At 33.5% G+C, this 6,481-nt stretch overlaps 1 long non-coding RNA gene across 1 annotated transcript in view; it reads left to right on the forward strand.

Annotated features, from left to right (window-relative positions):
- Positions 1–2,942: 2,942 nt before the first annotated feature.
- LOC119836744 overlaps positions 2,943–6,481 on the forward strand; it is a 72,459-nt gene continuing 68,920 nt past the window's right edge. The window contains exon 1 of the long non-coding RNA XR_005288112.1: positions 2,943–3,079. This is a non-coding gene — a long non-coding RNA (uncharacterized LOC119836744). The remainder of the gene's footprint in view (positions 3,080–6,481) is intronic.

Below are 6,481 nucleotides of genomic sequence, written 5' to 3' on the forward strand. Positions count from 1 at the left end.
CGATAGATCTGGCAATCGATAATATTTAGCGTTCACAAGCAAATATCGAAGCGAGCATACGGAACTGCTGAGTTGTAACGTTCGAGTTCAGTAGAACAAATATAAATTTTATAGCCAGAGTAAAATCAAGGTAAATTTAACAATATATTCTAATATGAGAGTAGGTTTGATGAATTGAATGTTAAAAATGTTCGAAAAGCAATCATATACAGCTAAAATAGTTTACTAATAAAGAATTTAGTTCTTTATTTTCGGGTCTCAAACTCTCTTTGTATCAAATTTCATCCAAATCGGTTCAGTGGTATAGACGTAAAGAAGAGACACATAGACAGAGTAACTTTCAGTAGTAATATTTATAATATAGGTAGAAAAATGTTACAAAACTGGGTAAAGGTTCTCTTCTACTTACGCCTTATTTTCTGCTCACCCACCTCCCTTAAATATCTCTTCCTACGTATTGCATTTGGTAGTCTGGAAGAGATCGCTACCTAGCGATAAGATCGCCATTTGTACATGTTGTTTTTTCTCCCCGTGACCACGCTCGCTGTAAAGTGTTCGAAACGTCGGGTTAGTAATATAATGAATAAATCGCGTTTAAAATCCGTTAAAAAGTTTTTAATTTCTAAATGGTTTTCTCTTATTGTATGTTCTTTCTTTAATTCTCTATCTTCTGTGCGTGCAATAAAGAATAAAATAAATAAATAATAAAATAAAAATCCTCTTGTACATAGCAGATGAAGCGTGGGTCAGTCAGTCTCTAATATCCGTTGGAAGACGTTTTTCTAACCTACCAAAGGTTAACTGGAAGACCTCATATACCACTATAACCAAATATAACAGATAACATAATAAATACTTCACCAGTTCTAATTTTTTGAGCAGTATTCACTGAATTTAAACGTCGAAGTATAATTTTAACCTAATTTCCCTAATATACTCCAACTACTCTCTATAAGCTTATCCAACCTCTTCAAGTTAAAATAGAAGAATAACACGAACAGAACATTTTTTTTTGTTATCTGTTATAACCATTTTTGCACTCATTATCACATAATTATATTTTTTTCTAGTATTGTAGTTTAAATATACAATAGTATACTAATTGAGAAATATATTTATCTTTAGGCTTTCATTTCTTTATTCATTTAGTCATGTAAACAGTTATAACTGAAGAAAAAAAAACGTTCCAGATTTGAAAATGCGAGCGAAAATCAGTGTTTACATTTTATTTTCGCATTGTCATTCATTCGAAATTCAAAAGAGGCGCGAATATAGCTGGTATGATATCATTAGCCAAACATGATCTTCCCGGGTTTTCATTAAATACCGCAGACGTTCATAACAAGAATCTCATTTAGTTGTAAATCAAATATTTAGATCGTTTCTGATTACGTGACCTGAGTGCTTCCCCTAGATTGCTTTTAAAATCCATTTTAAAACGTCTGCGATATTTATTCATAAGCTGAATTATGAGCATATGCGTAACTTTGCATTAGTGACGGTAAAGAGAAATTTTCTAATATTTGCCGTGTATATTTGCTGTTTTATCATATTTATATTATGAAAAGCTATAGTTGACTCTTTTATTATATCTAAAACTTATATTTTTTTTCTATGGGGCCAAATGTGGATATTATAATAATTACTAAAAACATTTTAAGTGATTAGATCTTATTTCTATACTTTCGTAGTTGGCAGTTTATTGATTCAATCTTCTCATATATAGTACCAAAATAAATAGTACAAAACTGAATGCGAAAGTATAATCGCTAAGATCTTCCATTTATAAGTCGGTTAAAAGTATGACGTCATCACAATTTAACATGCGAACATTTTACAAATCATTAGACGCTGAATTCTGTCTCAGACGTTACCAAAAAACAAATTCGAGTTACTACACAATCACGCTCGCATGAAACTGAACTTTGCTCAATCCCGTTACGGTTGACGTTCGCTTGACACAAAGTATTCCATAACGCCATAACTTTGTCGCTGGGTACAAGGCAAGTCGATTAAAGTTTGTCGGCGAGTTCTTAATGATTTCATGAATTACGAATTGGAAGTTGTGCGGCCTTTTGAGGGTTTTAATGATGGGAAATGCTCATATTTAATAACCTAGTGGGTAACCGTGGTTTGTAGGCGTGAAGGGTAGTATTTAGCTCTTAATCGTTTTAATATTTGAAGCATCTCTTTGTAAGCACCGTCTATGGTAAGTAGTGAGAAATTATTAATTTGACTTATAGAACTAAATTTGTACCTAAAATTAACATTTTAAGACTTTAAAGCTTAGTATCTCTATTCTCTGTACAGTCATCAGTATCATCATAATCAGCCCATATATGTTCCCACTGCTGGGACACAGAACTCCTACGAGGGTTCAGGCCAAAATCCACCACGCTGGCCAAGTGCGGGTTGGCAGATGTCACACATCGTCGAACTTTTGATTCTTCGACATGCCGGTTTCCTCACGATGATTTCCTTCACCGTTTTCAGCAGTAGCGATGTCATCCACATGCAAAGATAAATTCAGATCTCGAATCAGAGGTCCTCACCACTGAACCACCTCTCCTCTATATGCATTGGATTATATTATTTTTTAAGTATATAAATGATGATGCTATATTATTATGCAACAACATATGAGTACTAAATAAAATTAATCCAGTCTAATCCGCTTGTATTTCCACAAAGACATTTACTATACAGGTTATTATCACATATCAGTACTCGCAGTAGTGAGTGTTATCGAAACCCTCAACAAATAATTTTAAGTTATATAATAATAATACGATATATAATAATAAGACGAATAAATTAATTTATTAACTGTCATTCGTATCAAATGCCAGCTCTGCGAATTCAAATGCACTTCGAAATTCGAATCAACGATTCCACGAATTACGGAATACGGAACCCGCCTTTGCCAGTAATGCGCAGATTGCCGTAGGGGGTGGTTGTGTCCATCGCTTCAAACGTAGGCGGGAAAAGTGACTTCGGACGTGTTCTATTTTATCTGCGTCTCAATGGTGCAATAGAATGATGGATTTTGGGATATTTGTGCGTGTTTAGTGCAGTTGAGGTTGGTTGGTTTACATTTATTTTAACAATTATGGTGTACATATACAATACTAGCTGCGCCCCGCGGTTTCACCCGCGTAAGTCCGTATCCCGTAGGAATATCGGGATAAAAAGTTGCTTATTTGTTATTCCAGTTGTCCGGCTGTCCACATACCAAAATTCATTGCAATCGGTTCAGTAGTTTTTGCGTGAAAGAGCAACTACCGCACACACACATCCTTACAAACTTTCGCATTAATAATATTAGTAGGATAAGATAAGTAAGCACTCGCTTCGGCTTCTGTCGAGTTGAATTTCGATAGAAAATAAAATTAAGAAAAAAAAACCCTATGTCACATTATATAGTTTTATACTGGTTCAAAACGGTTAAATCTTTTAACGGTGAAACTTAGTTAATAAAAAAAAAAAATAAACAATGCTCCAAAGACATTTGTTATTACTGCAATAAAAATAAACAATTTATATTTATTAAACACTATTTGACCAAGGTCGCTGTAATGACAATGTCTAATTTATAATAAAATTTTAAATGTAAAAACAATTAAAATTAAATAAAAATATATTCCGTAGGTAACATGCTATATCAATAGCTATTCAAGAGTTGGGTAAATACGAATACTGCTAACGTTTTTCACGAAACTGTGTGGGGAGTAATGGACGGCTTTTTTATGTATGCTTCCATACCGTGGTTGCACTTGCTATATTTTAAATGTCATTTGCACTACAGGTATTGCCAAAACATAATATAGAATTCTTTGACTTTTCGTTCGTTCGTTCAAAGAATCCATGATATAAACTCCTCAAATTTATAATTACCAGTTTTCTCTCCTAGCTTTGCCCGTGTATAGGTATATAGTGCTATCTGTGCCCCGTGGTTTCACCCGCGACAGTCAGTATCCCGTGGGAATATCGGGATAAAAGTTGCCTATATGCTATTCCAGTTGTTCAGCTAATATATAAAAATAATAATAGGTTCTGAATACCAAATTACATCAAAATACGTTCAGTAGTTTCAGCGTGACTGACGGACCAACAACTAAACAAACACACTCACATTTCTAATATACTAGCTGCGCCCCGCGATTTCACCCGCGTAAGTCCGTATCCCGTAGGAATATCGGGATAAAAAGTTGCCTATATGTTATTCCAGTTATCCAGCTGTCTACGTACCAAATTTCATTGCAATTGGTTCAGTAGTTTTTACGTGAAAGAGTAACAAACATCCATACATCCATACAAACTTTCGCATTTATAATATTAATAGGACTAGCTTTTGTCCGCGAGTAGTTAAACAGTTGTTATTATAAATATAAACCTTACTCCTGCATCACTCTATCTATAAAAAAGGTGTGTGTACGATTCACACACGATAGAAGTGAAACTTCAGTGAAACGACAAAAGAATGAGATGAATATATATCTTATATATAAAATTCTCGTGTCACAGTTCTCGTTGCCATACTCCTCCGAAACGGTTTGACCGATTTTGATGACATTTTTTGTGCTTATCCGGTATCTATGAGAATCGGCCAACATCTATTTTTCATACCCCTAAATGATAAGAGTAAGGCAGAACAGCGTTTGCCGGGTGCAGCTAGTAAAATATAAAATAGTATGTATATTTCTGTCTCATACTTCGCCGGCTTCATTCTACACATTTTTGTATTTGTGTCTCTCACCTGTCGATTTTTCCGTTGCATCAGGTTTGAAATCATAACGATTCTAAAGAAGTTTCACTTCAAAACTCCATCGAAATCTGTTGCGTAGTTTAAAAGATATAAGCATACATAGGGACAGAGAAAGTGACTTTGTTTTATACTATGTAGTGAAGTTGATGCAGTAGATAGATCTAGGTGTACTGTCCCATCGGTAGATTGGTTGTGTAAATAACAATATAATTGAATTTTACATGCAACAATCAACTTGAATACCTATGCGCTTAGATGCGAAACAATATTATATCACAATATCCTACGTCCTACTATCCTACTTTCTACTATCCTATCCTACTAATATTATAAATGCGAAAGTTTGTAAGGATGTGTGTGTTTGTTGCTCTTTCACGCAAAAACTACTGAACCGATTGCAATGAAATTTGGTACTTAGATAGATGGACAACTGGAATAAGATATAGGCAACTTTTTATCCCGATATTTCAACGGGATACGGACCTACGCGGGTGAAACCGCGGGGCGCAGCTAGTATTGCATATAGTCTGGATATTATAAACTTGATATAACATACATGAATTATTAGAACTGTATGTAACTGTACTAACAGTTCTTTTTAAATCAGTTAAAAACATCAACAATATTGCTGTCGGCGACAAAGTCAAGCTCTCACTAATTTATTTCTTCTTTCAATTCACCTACGCGTTTAATTTCAGACTGTACATCGCTTATGAATATTGAATATCAAAACTATTTTAATTTATTATTTATTATATTCTACTCACGGAGCTCGTACATTTATATAATTTGATACCCATTTCACAATGACAAGTGTCAGTTAGGCTTAATGTTCTGACGCATTTAATGTCTCCTATCCGAATTGAGTTTACACAATTCTAGTGTACTGTAGCTTTTAATTATGATTTGTTGGATATTAATTACTATGGACGTTTGGATGAATTATTAATGTTTGATTTTGTGCTACTAGTAGGTAGCTAGGACTTTAAGAATATAGGATTGATGGAATAAAACTAGTTATCGTGATATCCCAGTATGCAATCATATTAGTATATTAATTTAATTAATAACAGACGTATAATATTCCACACTTGAAAAACTAACAAAAAAAAAAATTAACAAGAACAAAAACTAGTTTAACTTCTCTCAGTACAACCGGTTGTCTGGAAGAAATCGCTGTTTAACGATAAGACCGCCATTTGTGATAATGTTCCCTAGGTAAAACTCAATTTGTAATTATTGCAAACAATGAAGCATAAATAAATAGATGAAAAATAAATAAGCATCGCTTTAATTATGTAGAAGTTTAATTCTCGATTTAAATAATTTCGATTTCACAATTCTTTCGAAAATTTTTTGAAACCATCATTTTCTAATACCATTTTTTCAGCTTTTCCCACTTTTAGACCGAATAATGGAGTCCCACTGGTTTTACCTACTCCTATATTGGTACCCCAACTTAAACTTATTCGAACCTTAATACAAATATTATTCATTAAAACTACCTTTATTGTACGAATGCAATATGCTTTATAAAAGAGAAACAACAGTATGCAATTGAATTCATTACAATATCAGGCAACGGAAGCCACGGCGAAGTAAAATGATTTATACAAAGGATATTCCTGAATGCGTTTCTCATAAATACCTAGTCTTGCCATAAATATTGTAATAAAGAAAAAAGAAAATTGTTAACTGCAAATAACATTTATTACT

The sequence above is a fragment of the Zerene cesonia genome, chromosome 25 (genome assembly GCF_012273895.1).
Source record: "Zerene cesonia ecotype Mississippi chromosome 25, Zerene_cesonia_1.1, whole genome shotgun sequence".
NCBI lineage: Eukaryota > Metazoa > Arthropoda > Insecta > Lepidoptera > Pieridae > Zerene > Zerene cesonia.